The sequence below is a fragment of the Ursus arctos genome, unplaced genomic scaffold (genome assembly GCF_023065955.2).
Source record: "Ursus arctos isolate Adak ecotype North America unplaced genomic scaffold, UrsArc2.0 scaffold_9, whole genome shotgun sequence".
NCBI lineage: Eukaryota > Metazoa > Chordata > Mammalia > Carnivora > Ursidae > Ursus > Ursus arctos.
The window spans coordinates 21,223,490-21,237,016 of record NW_026623111.1 but is presented as its reverse complement, the minus strand read 5'-3'; positions in this window follow the sequence as shown (position 1 = coordinate 21,237,016).

The window sequence follows — 13,527 nt, the reverse complement described above, 5'->3', positions numbered from 1 at the left end:
ACTTTTTTTTTCCTTTGGCATGCTCTCTGGGTGTCTAATTTTTGTCAATTTTTCTCATTAATGACTGAGGAAGCCAATGCAGCAGATAGCATGCTTAGATTGATTTGGTTGACCAACGGAATCCAATTGACTCTTAGTGAATTAGTAGCAGTCCTGTAGATATGCATGAATAATTTTGGCAGATATCCATAATGTTCCAGTCCATAACTCTTGCCAGTCTATGTGGCTTAAGGACAGAGTGGATGGACATAATTGCCTCTTCTTTGGGCATGCCAGCTAACTAGCATTCCTGGTGTTGACTGCCCCGTGTGTGGAGAATCCCCACTCTTCTGAACCTTACAAAGGTTAGAGAAAACCACTGCATTCTGTTGCTTTCCATTGTGAAAGGAAAGGCCAACAAAGGCACAATTCTTCTCACGTCATCAGGATCTCTAGGGAAGCATCTAGCAGACAGACAGAGCTCAACCTCTGGAAGCCAAGTCCTAGGTGTCAGTTCCAATTTGACCAGGTAGTCTGGCCTGAGGACTTCAGAAAATCATTTCTATTCTGTGCTACCCATCATCTGCAAAGTGGACTTAATCGTGTCTAACCTCTAGAGTTCTTGGGAGAATGTTATGTCGGCTCACTGATATAAAGTAGGAGCCTGGGATATAGTAGTTATTGGTAAAAAATTTTAGAGAAAATGAAATAAAAACTTAAGAAACAGAAGCGCTCGAGAAGAAACATAAAATATTAATATCATCAAAGCAACAATAATACTAGTATTATTATTAAACTATCTCATTGGTAGAGTCAAAATGCGGCATCTATAGGGAATTCTATGTAGTATTATAAACAAGACTGTCTAAAAATGATACCAGGGGTTCTCTCTGAATAGTCTGAACAATGGGCTAGCTAGCAGGGGGCTTGCTCCTTCCCCAAGCAAGAAACTTTCCCGTAATCGAGCTGCCTATAAGACTAGGGGCATTCTCCCACAGCAGGAGGCCCTGCAATGGCACACAGGTCCCAACGTCTATACGTACTAGGAAGCTAGTTTTCCTAAACAGCCCTGTAAAGAGCAGCACCCAAATCCAGAGCATCTGGATTCCAAGTAGTATGTTTGTCTTTTCCATCCACACCACAACCACTTGACAGAGCCACTTTCCCCTGTTAGATTTTCTGTCTTCATCGATTTGGGCTGCTATACCAAAAGACGATAGACTGGGTAACTTCGGACAAGAGATGTTTATTTCTCACGGTTGCACAGGCTGGAAGTCCAACTCAAAGCACCAGCATGGTCTCGTGCTGGTGAAAGCCCTTTCTCTGGTACACTTGTGTCCTCACATGGTAGAAGGGGTGAGGGAGCTCTGTGGGGTCTCTTTTTAAGGCACTAATCCCATTCACAAGGGCTCCACCCTCATGACCTAAGTATCAACTAAAGTCGTACCTCCTACCATCATCGCGTTGGGCACTAGGATTTCAACATACAAATTTGAGGGGAGGGGACACACAAACATTCAGACATAGCACCCCATAAGAAACCACAGTAATAAGAGACATGTTTCCTAAAAAAAAAAGAGAGAGAGAGAGAGATGTTTCCTGCCCTGAAATTTATCCCCACAGTTTGTTCAGCAGAGTATCCTGTCCCCAGATTGCCTCCCCTTGGGGATAATGAGAGATCTGGGGACCGTGTACTTCCTTTTCTTGCTAACCCTTGTTTTACAGATCTCCCGAATAAAGCCTGTTCCTTAACTATACCCTGTGATATTGTGCAATTGTCTGGAGCCTGTTTCATAAATGTCTATCTTCAGAATTTTTTTTTTCAATCAAGCCCTAAGACCCATCCATGAGTTCCGGTTATGTCACCTATCATTACAAGTGAACGGGCTTTGTTTTCTGTGCAGAGCGCTCTACTAACCCTAGGACAGCAAAGTAAACACTATCCCTGCCCTCAAAGGGTTTGGTTTTTGTCATTATGATGGTCTTATTCTATACCTTCAATAGAAAGGAAATACAATAGATATAGCAGAACAGAACATAGATTTATCCTCAGTGGTCTCTGTGCCAGCCACTGGTTGAGGATAAATTATAAAATCAGGCACTCTACTAGCCACTTTATAGACAGTGTTTTACAAAACTCCCAGACCTACCCTCTGATAAGACAACTGAGGTTCAGAGAGGTTAAATAACTTGCCTGAGGTCACACAGCTTGTGAGTGATAAAAAAGAGTTTGAGCTCAGTTCTGCTCTTGTAATAATAAGTCACCCTGCTTCTTAGCAACTGGAATAGCCAAAGGGAAACTCGAAGCAGATGAATTGAACTGGACTCAGCACCAACACATTTAGTCTATTTTTCTCCAGTCGCTCAAAGAGTGCCCCAAGGGCCCGAGAGTCCACATGTGTCTCTGCAAATGACCCATTTATTTCCAGGGAGTGACTTAGTCATTAAGGAAGAAAACAAGCAGAGTGGTTCTAGACACACAAATCATGTTCCAAAGTATCCTTGTCCACTGATCAGCACTCATAAGGCTCATATTTAAAGCCCTGTCATATTCAAAGTGCTAAAAACGTAAGTCGAGTTTTTACATAGCAAACAGAGAAGAATGAGAAAGAGTTTCTGAAGTTACAGCAAAGTCTACAAAACGTGTAAATGAAATAAACTAATATTTTTTGAGTTTTGCACTAACCTGTTTTTATAGTCTTTCAAATATTTACTGTTTTAGGGGCCTGAGGCACAGTTCTCCTAGCTGTAAAAAAGGCAAAGAAATAATAAATGAGCAAGTAAGTGTTACAAATCACTAAAATGTGCTTTATAAATTCCATTAATACGACCATCAACAGTAAAGATATTGACCCAAAGAGGTAAAAATGGAATTCACATTTGTTCACAACCAACTGTGTACTGGGTACTGTTTGGGAATATAATCACATTCAATCTTCAGAGAGTGAACATTTGTATTTCTTTTTGGCTTTCCATCATTTGATTCCCCTCCTATGTTTTAGTAATTCTCCCCCTAATGAGTCTTGCTAGGAAACTGAGCCTGCCTCTTATTTCGGAAGCTGCATCCCTCTCTAAGTCAGGAACATGCTCCAGTTATAGACATCCAGTCGTGGCTGGCCCAAGAGTCAGAACAAGGGACCCGTGAGAGAAAGAAGCAGCAATACCACCACGACCTATGCTAATGCCCCTCCCACAGCAGCCTGGGTCTTGACTTTGGCTGTTGTTCTTCCTGGTTCTGTGTCTGGTTCTCCATCCCATCAGGTGATTCTCTCAATCACTCCTGCTTCAGCATAACTCAGCCATAATTGGTTTCTCTTGCTTGCAACTCAGAACCCTGACTGCTCCACCTTACAGCAATCTTTCCTGTGGCATGAGTGTTATTATTCCTATTATACAACCAAGGAAATTGAGACTGGGCTATCCAGTCACCTACCCAAGATCAGGCTGCTTTTAGGAGTATAAGTGTATAAGTGACTGGGTTGTGGATGATGGAATCTCTCCACGCTCTCATAAGAACTAGGCGGCAGCACCCAGGCATATGTGAGCATTGCCATCATGTGACAGAAACTACCTCGGGAGAGACAGCCTAAAGCCTTCCTCCCTAGAGTTGTAATTTGCAAGGTTGAACTTTTAAATAAATTCACTTAATTTAGGAAACCAAGTCCATATGTTGTCTCTTCTGAAAAATTACTCTGACTCTCCCAAGTCAGCCCTTTCTCAGGTAATACTGTGTGTTTTGGTATTAATATTGTTGTAATGGTATATTTCTTCAACGCCACAAACCTGGGGCCCTCATACAGAGTATAACCACAAGAGATCAGGGAAACTTTGTCTGATCTCCAGGTCAGATCACCCAAAACAAGTGAGGGGTGATGATGGGTGAGAGAGAAATTTCTTCTCTTATGCCCCAGCATACCAAGACTTGGGAGATCTGCAGCTTTTCTGAACTGGAGGCTGGACATCACAGGGCTGGGATTTGTCACTGTCATAACAATGAAGGATGATGATGAAAGGTCACTGCAGAATGTGAGATCGTCACTTCTGCATTTATAAAAGTTTCCTAATTTGTATCATAGGCTTAGTGGGTCACACTCAAAGGAGGCTAGAGAAATCCAGTGTTTTAAAATTTAAGTCTTCTCCTCCATTGTTCACACATCTTGATAGACATTGTGGGAAGTGAGTGGCTTGAGTGACATTCCAAATAGTGGAGATTGGGATTTCCCTACCACCTGGCAGGAAAGTCTGCCTCACAGTGAAATTAGACCTAGAGTCTTGTGTTTAAGTACAAAAAGCACTGCATCCTGGAGGCTCTGACAGATCCCAGCCAGAATTAAGCAGACCACGAACAGCTCCAGTGAAGTCTGTGACTTCCAAATGAGGAAAGGCTCCATCACCTCCCCCCTCCACTTAAAAACCCTGAACACGCTGGCATGGAGATCCAGGTCAGCCTCAGAATGTGGGCCTAGTAACAGACACATGAAAAAACGTTCAACATCACCTGGCATCAGGGAGATACAAATCAAACCACAATGAGATGCCACCTGACACCAGTCAGAATGGCTAAAACTAACAAGTCAGGAAACAACAGGTGTTGGAGAAGATGCAGAGAAAGGGGATCCCTCCTACACTGTTGGTGGGAATGCAAGCTGGTGCAGCCACTCTGGAAAACAGTATGGAGGTCCCTCAAAAAGTTAAAAATAGAGCTGCCCTATGACTCAGCAATAGCACTACCACATATTTATCCAGAGCATACAAAAATAGTGATTCGAAGGGGCACCTGTACCCCAATGTTTATAGCAGCAATGTCCACAATAGCCAAAATATAGAAAGAGCTCAGATGGCCATCAACAGATGAACAGATAAAAATGTGCTATATATAAGCAACAGAATATTACTCAACCATCAAAAAGAATTAAATCTTGCCATTTACAAAAACATGGATGGAACTAGAGGATATTATGCTAAGTGAAATAAATCAGTCAAAGACAAATACCATATGATTTCACTCATATGTGGAATTTAAGAAACAAAGCAGATGAATATAGGGGAAGGAAAGAAATAAAACAAGACGAAAACAGAGAGAGAGACAAACCATAAGAGACTCTTAACTATAGGGAAAAAACTGAGGGTTGCTGGAGGTGAGGTGGGTGGGGGGATAGAGTAACTGGGTGACGGACATTAAGGACGGCACTTAATGGAATGAGCACGGGGTGTTATATGGACTGACGAATCACTAAACTCTACCCCTGAAATTAATAATACACCATATGTGAACAAAATTGAATTTAAATAAAAAATTAACAAATAAAAGACTGGGGGCCTAGGGCTCAGTCTGTCTGGGGTTCAAACCCTACTTGTACTATTTGCTAGTCATAACTTTGCCCAAGAACTTAGCTTTTATGTGTCTGAGTTTCCTCATCCATAAAATGGGAATCCTAAGAGTACCTACCACATAGGGTTGTAATGAAGAATAAATGAAATCCTCCCTTTAAAAGTCTTGAATATAACTCAAAATGTCGTCTGTCTATAAATCTTCATATATTCTTTGGTTTCTAGGTAAAGATGAGTTAACAAAATCTCCAGCAAATTCTGTAGTTAGCCCTGCCACTTCCACGTGCTCAAGCAGCATGGCCTGGCGAAGTTATTTCACTTCCCCAAACCTCATTTCCATGTGTCTGAAAATAGCTAAGGATAGATTAGAACAAGCCTCACAGGCTTTGGGTAACGATCAAATGCAAAAAGATATTGAAATTGCTAAAATCCGTTAAAAATTGGCTCAGGTGGTTACAAGTTTTTCAAAGATAAAATTGAGGTTTCTTGCTGTTTCTTGAGCACGCCGGTCATAGTCTCCCAACAAAACTTGACCCAGCCATGCTGTGTGTCTGGAATTCTTTTCCACTAGCACCTCACGTGGTTGGTTTCAACTCAAAGACCATTTTTAGGGGCGTCTGGGGGGCTCAGTCAGTTGAGCATCCTACTCTTGATTTTGGCTCAGGGCATGATCTCAGGGCTGGGGGATCAAGCCCCGGGTCGGGCTCCACACTCAGCGCAGTCCGCTTGACCCTCTCCCTCTGCTTCTCCCCCACACACACACCCCCAACACACTGTCTCTCTCTCTCTCTCTGTCTCTCTCTCTCAAATACATAAACAAAAATCTTTTTTAAAGGACCATTTTCTTAGAAGGATCTCTTCTGACCACTCTATTTTAGTTAAACACACACACACACACACACACACACACACACACACACATGCATGGTCATCCTGCAGTATTTTATGAAACCCAATCATTATCTACCTTATTTGTGGATCACTTGTTCCCCACCCTCATCCCTATGGAATATAAACTCTTTGAAGATGGGAATTTCTTAATCCCTGCCACCCCAGGTGCTAGAGGAATAGCTGACACATAGTAGGTAAATTTTTACCAAATATCCATAAATATTTACTTAATGCATTCAAGAATGAATTCAATCCCATTGACTTTGGTATAGTACCAGTTGACACTGTGGCTGAAAGACTCTACTCCTTTCAGTCTCAAGGCTTTAATGTGGCCGGCTTTGTCAAGGTCATCCAAGGACAGTGATTTTCAAGCTGTGCTCCCCGGCACAGCTTGCCAGGCCAGACTGTGCACAGTACTGATCTGCTCAGCATCTGGGATGGTATTCCCCGGACACTCCAGATTGCAAATAAACAGTATCTCTTTCTTTGCAGGCCATGATGGAGAAAAGCTTGAGGAGCTCTGCTCCACCGAGCCCAAGTGAGGTGCCTCAGGAGCCAGTGGGAGGGTGTGAGGGAGAAACCCAGGGGCCTGGCTCCCAGATTCCCCACCCCACCCCACTTCCAACATGACATCTCTACTTCTTCACTGCTTTACATAGCAAGCTTCCAGAAATTGGGATGTGTAAGAATGACTCCGTTGCAGCTTAAATCAAGATCTGAAGGATTCATGTGGGAGGAGATTATATCCTTGGGGACATGCTTGCAGACACTCCAGAAAAACAAAGCTCTATGTCACAGTACCTCGCATTTCATTGAGTGCATTCCTTTAAACCACAAATTACCTTGCAGAAGGTAACCCCTGAGTCCTTGACACCTTAGACAGGATGAGTTTATTAGCCCACCTTCCTGGGGGTGGCAGGATGGCTATGGACCTAAAGAAACACAGGAAGCAGAGCACTCTGATGTGAGCAGAAATCTCTGAAAGGGGAGGAGGGATGTACCGGAGACCACCGGCCTGTCCCAGTGTGACCCTAGGCTCATGCTGGTCACTGGAAAATATTGCCCTGTTTGCCCTCCTCTGTCCCTACAAAAATCAGTCAGCCCGAAGCCACTCGTGAGCTGGCAGCCAATACTGCTTCCCACACACTCCTTCTCCATGTATCCTGCCAGCGAAACAGATTTTCAATGGCCTCTGTCTGTGGGATATTGCTACCCATTCAGGGGTAAATTTCCAATGCAGGGCAGCATAATGATTCCCATTAATGCTGATATTATTCATGCAGCTAAAATCCACATGCCCCCAGCTAAGACATTCCCCCATAGAAGCTACAGCCCATATCTGCTTAGAAATCCTTCATTACAGGTAGATAATGTGTTTGCTCTGCAGAGGAGTCTGATGCAGAGTAATGGCCTCCCTCATTGTGCCTTTGAATCCTGCGAAACACCAGGGGATTTTTATGTGTACATTTAATCACTACGCGCAGACTTCCATCTGCCAGCATCCGACGTCCAGGGCAGATGACAGGAAGCGGTGCTCTCAGACTCAGTGTTAGGAGTGTCTCATCGCAAATATATTTTCCACACAATACAGTGCTTTTTATCCCCAGTGCTATTGACATTTTTGAGTCGGATAATTCTTTGTTGTGGGGAACCATCCTGGACATCGTAGAATGTTTAGCTGCACATCTGGCCTCTACCCCCAGTGCCAGTAGCACCCCACCCCCAGCTGTGACAATTAAACGTGTCTACAGACATTGTCAAATGTTCCCCCATGAGGGGCCCCCATGGAGACCCAGTAACACAAAACAAAGTGAAAGGAGAGATATCCCCTCCTGTCCTAACGCCCCAAATGTGAAACTGAGTCTACACGCCAAGGAGGCCACGCGGACAGCAAGAAAGCAGGTATATATGGGACCAAATGAAGCATCAGATAGGGTCATTAAGGAGTGACAAGAGTCAGGGAACAAACTCAGGTTTTATTGGTTCCAAATTAAATAATGTTAAATTAAAGAACCAATCCCTAATTAGAGGGGGTGGTAAAGACCATTTGAGACTACTCCCCCATGTGACGAGGGAGGCAACTCAGATCCGGAAATGATAAGTGACTTCTGGGTGGTCTCACAGTCATATCAGCAGAGGCTGGACTAGAAGTCATGTCCCCAAACTCCAAGAAGTTAACTAATCACGGCTTTCCTTCCTTCATTTATTTATTCATCAAGCACATGTTTTGTATTTAATTCAGTGTCACCTGCTGAGCTCGGGCCTGAAGACAAAAGAAAAAAAGTCATATTCCCCAGTACCGACAATGGAGACCACTTATCAGTTACCTTTTTACCTTGTATCCATGGATGAGGTATTTTAGATCTGTCATGTCATTCAATCTGCGCAAAAAAAAAAAATCTTCGAGGTTGGTACTATTTCCTCACTGGTGATATTGATGGATACAATTAGACGCGGTAGTGCCATAACTCATGTGACAGTTACAAAGTCCAGCATTATCATTGGAAATATGTCAAGAGTCCTCTACGAATGATGTATTGGCCAGCGCGGAGAGGAGTCCACAGTCTTCCCTGTTGGTAAAGGGGCATCACCCATCTGCCAGCTCCGCATGGTGTTTGGGAAAAGAAGGGACATTTGTAGCGGAACAGCGCTGGGGTCAAACGTCGGCTCTGTCCTTTTCTTCGCATCCTTTGAGCTAATCATACAATGTCACTAATCCTCAGTTTTCTTATTTGTAAAGAGACTTAGGAGATCCAGCATGCAGTTGGTATGATGAAAGTCACCCAATGCTCTGCTGAACATTAGACCCCTCTCTTTCTTCTAATCTATCTGGGCCTCAGTTTCCTTATCTATAAAATGGAGTCAATAAAGGTAGTACTTCGTACTTACAACAACTTTGTAAAGTTATCGTGACAGCTAAGAGGGCACATAAAATGTATATGGTCTGGAGGCTTTAGTTATTTTTACAAGTGTAAATAGTTATGGGATATCTTTAATGGGCAAATCAAAGGGGAGAGCTCACAGATATACCATAGAGATGAAATAGCATGTTTTCCTTGCAGTGCCCACAGCCCTTCCAGCCCACCCTACCCATTAACAGGTGTGCGACCTGAGATCTGTAAAACTGAAATAATTTGCTCAAGATTCCTCAGTGAGCTGCTTGTGCCTTTTTCTGGCTTCCAAACCCAGCTCTTTCTCCCTCCTCCTGTTTACCTCCTATGGGTTATCCTGAATCTAGCCATGAGTAAACCTCCCATGGATGGAAAAAGCGACTGTCCATGTTGAAGGGCCATTACAAATTTTATTGTGTTGTGATTGAATTCAAAGAGCCAAGATATGACTAATAACAGAGCAATATCCACATAAAAATGAGCTGTCCCAATTGGAGACTCCCGTTAGTCACTCAATTCTCGGGTCTTATCACCTCTTCCGAGAGCCCTCCCTGACTGCCTCGTCAGAAGCAGCACAGTCTGCTTGCGTCACCTCACCCATTTGCCTTCACAGCACTTAACCAATATCTGAAAACACCATGCTTATTTGTTTACTTGTTAATGACCTGTCTCCCACACCAGGATATAAAATCCATGGGGGCAGTGGCCTTATCTGCTTGATTTGCCACTTTAATTCCAATGGCCAGAGCAGTATCTAATCATTATTAGGCTCTTAATAAATATTGGTAGAATAGATGCAGGAATGAGTAGATTTGAGCTCAGATTCCTATGTCCTTCTTGCCAGGCTTTCTTGCACCCTTGTCCCATCGCCCCAAACCCCTACCAGCCCCCTACATACACCCAACGGAACCCCTGAATCATTAAAGTAGATTGGATCTTTTGAAGCATGTCCTGTGCCTGGTCTGACTAGGTCCCAAATCAAACTCTTAGGAGCTCTAGAACTTGCCAGAGCTCTGATGATCTGCAGCCCAGATGTCTAAAAGTCTACCATGATGCACTTGATTCCACGCATACCAAACGTTGAAGTGCTTCCAAGACTTGAGATGTCACTGAAAGTCAAGTCAATAAACATTTACCAAGCCACTTCAATGTGCTTGTCATCATATAAGCAAAACAGGCACTACCCAATATGATACAGGATGTCTGGCAGAGTTTCCCGCCCAAAACTATTTCCTCTGCTTGCAGAAGTGGTGGTGAAAAATTATGACATTAGCTTTTGGCTCTCAAGAGTGAATTCTGGTTGAATATACACATGGGGGGTGCCATCTTACCACTCCAATAAGGATACTCCCCAAGGTAACCATTGACAAGCAATCATGTAACACAGCACAGGTCCTTGGAAAGTTGATGGAGCCAAGACGTACCAGACATGAGAAAAGAAGGCACACAAAGGCATAGAAGGATCTGAAGACAAACTCCACCTTCTTGTGCAGTTGGATGAATATCTAGGAACACTTTTCCTGAAGCCCGATAGACTTGGAGTCTCATCCTAGCTCAGGCATCCCCTAGGTTGGTGCTGTACACTGAACACTTATGTCCTGCCAAAAAACATGGAGGTGGGGCCTTTGGGAGGTGATTAGGTCATGAAGGTGGAACTTTGGTGAATGGGATTAGTACCCTTAAAAAAGAAACCCCAGAGAACCCCCTCGCCCCTCCCACCATGTGAGGACACAGCAAGAATACAGTCATCTGTGAACCTGGAAGTGGGTCACCAGAAAATGAGACCGCCAGCACCCTGATCTTAAATATCTCAACCTCCAGAACGGTGAGAAATAACTTTCCATGGTCCATGAGCCATGGAGTCTATGTTATTCTCTGTTACAGCAGCCCAAGTAGACTAAGACCCATGGCGACTTGTTGACTGTCTCTGAGGCTGTTTCTTCATCGGTGAAGCAGGAATAATAATACAAAGCTCAGAGCTTTCTTGTGATGAATAAAGAATTAATACGTACAAAGCGCTTAGCCTCATGCCGGGGGCAATAAGTGGTGTTTATTATTATCTCTCTGAGCTTCCGTAGGTGTCGACCTCAAGAGGGTGAGTGGACACCAGCGTAGCCATTGGATACCCCCCTTTGAAGGACAAGAAGAATGTCATGGAACAGGACTCCCTCCATCGCTCTTTCACTCTGCCTGACAGTGTTAAAGCAGCTCCCCCAAGTGCTCGGTCCCCAAGGGCCCCTTACTTACCGGGAGAATCTGCTGCCTCGCTCCTGTGCTCTGTTCACCTTCCGACTCCCATCTGCACCAATTAGCAGGGAGCAGATTGCCAGAGACCCGGGAGAGCGCCTGGAGAACAGGCACGCGCCATGCCAAGCACAGGCGAGCCTTTAGAGCCCGTAAAGGGAACGGGTCGAAAATGAAGATGTATTGGGGGAACAGGAATTACAACACCGCTGATTAAGTGATGAAGTGAACGGAAATGAAAAAGATGGCATCAATTATTAAGAAAATGCTGGTTGCTCCAGGCAAAGGCAGCCGACGAAGGAGGCTGGATATTGTTAAAGGTTATAGAAAGAACCCGCAGCTGTAACCCGAGGCCTCCCGGTGACACAAAGGAGAGGAATTTTACCCCAGCGTTTTCTATACTTGTTACTGGTTTCTGTATTTTCAAAGTTGTCTTTGATTCCCTAGTTAGCTGGCTCTGTCCACTGAATAAATAAAGGAAATGACCTCAGACGAACAGAAGAACACAAGTTTACACCTAGAATCAAAAGAGTTGAGCTGAAATATTGAGCTAGGCCATTTGGATTCCAGAGATCGTATTTTGAAAAACAATTCAGAGTGACAACTTCAAAATGCTTTCCTGATCAGCTCTACAGAGACCTGGATAGAATCCGCAAGTTTGTTGTTGTTGTTTTTATAATAATTTTTTATTATATTATGTTAGTCACCATACAGTACATCCCTAGTTTTTAAGGTAATGTTCCATGATTCATTACTTGCGTATAACACCCAGTGCACCATGCAATACGTGCCCTCCTTAATACCTATCACCAGCCTATCCCAATCCCCCACCCCCCTTCCCTCTGAAGCCCTCAATTTGTTTCCCAGAGTCCATAGTCTCTCGTGGTTCATTTCCCCTTCTGTTTACCCCCCCGCTTTCATTCTTCCCTTCCTTCTCCTACCAATCTCCCTGCTGTTTCTTATGTTCCATAAATGAGTGAAACCATATGATAATTGTCTACTCTGCTTGACTTATTTCACTTAGCATAATCTCCTCCAGTCCCGTCCATGTTGCTGCAAATGTTGAGAAATCGTTCTTTCTGATGGCTGAGTAATACTCCATTGTATATATGGACCACATCTTCTTAATCCAGTCATCTGCTGAAGGGCATCTTGGCTCCTTCCACAATTTAGCTATGGTGGACAATGCTGTTGTGCACATTGGGGTGCATATGGCCCTTCTCTTCACTACATCTGTATCTTTGGGGTAAACACCCAGTAGTGCAATGGCTGGATCATAGGGTAGCTCAATTTTTAACTTTTTAAGGGACCTCCACACTGTTTTCCACAGTGACTGTACCAAAATTTACATTCCCACCAATAGTGTAAGAGGGATCCCCTTTCTCCATATCCTCTCCAACATTTGTTGTTTCCTGCCTTGTCAATTTTTGCCATTCTAACTGGTGTAAGGTGGTATCTCAATGTGGTTTTGATTTGAATTTCCCTGATGGCTAAAGATTTTGAACATTTTTTCATGTGTCTGTTAGCCATTTGTATGTCTTCATTGGAAAAGTGTCTGTTCAGATCTTCTGCCCATTTTTTGATTTGATTATTTGTTTCCTGTGTATTGAGTTTGAGAAGTTCTTTGTAGATCTTGGATACTAATCTTTTATCTGTAGTGTCATTTGCAAATATCTTCTCCCATTCCGTGGGCTGCCTCTTAGTTTTTTTGACTGTTTCCTTGGCTGTGCAGAAGATTTTTATCTTGATGAAGTCCCACAGGTTCATTTTTTCTTTTGTTTCCTTTGCCTTTGGAGATGTGTCATGAAAAAAGTTGCTTTGGCCGATGTCAAAGAGGTTGCAGCCTATGTTCTCCTCTAGGATTTTGATAGATTCCTGTCTCACATCGAGGTCTTTCATCCATTTGAAGTTTATCTTTGTGTGTGGTGTGAGAAAGTGGTCAAGTTATCACTGCAGTGTCAAACGATCTGATCAAGAAGAGGAGAGGCAATGGGGTAGATTTTGGTAAATGGTAACGGTAAACGGTAATGTGAAAATTGGCCACATACAGACGTACAACCTTTTGGAAGGTTTGAGCATGTCTACCAATCAGTATAGTTCTCATTATTTTTTTTAAGATTTATTTATTTATTTGAGAGAGAGAGAGAGAGCAAGGGGAGGGGCAGAGAGGGAGGGAGAGAATCTTAAGTAA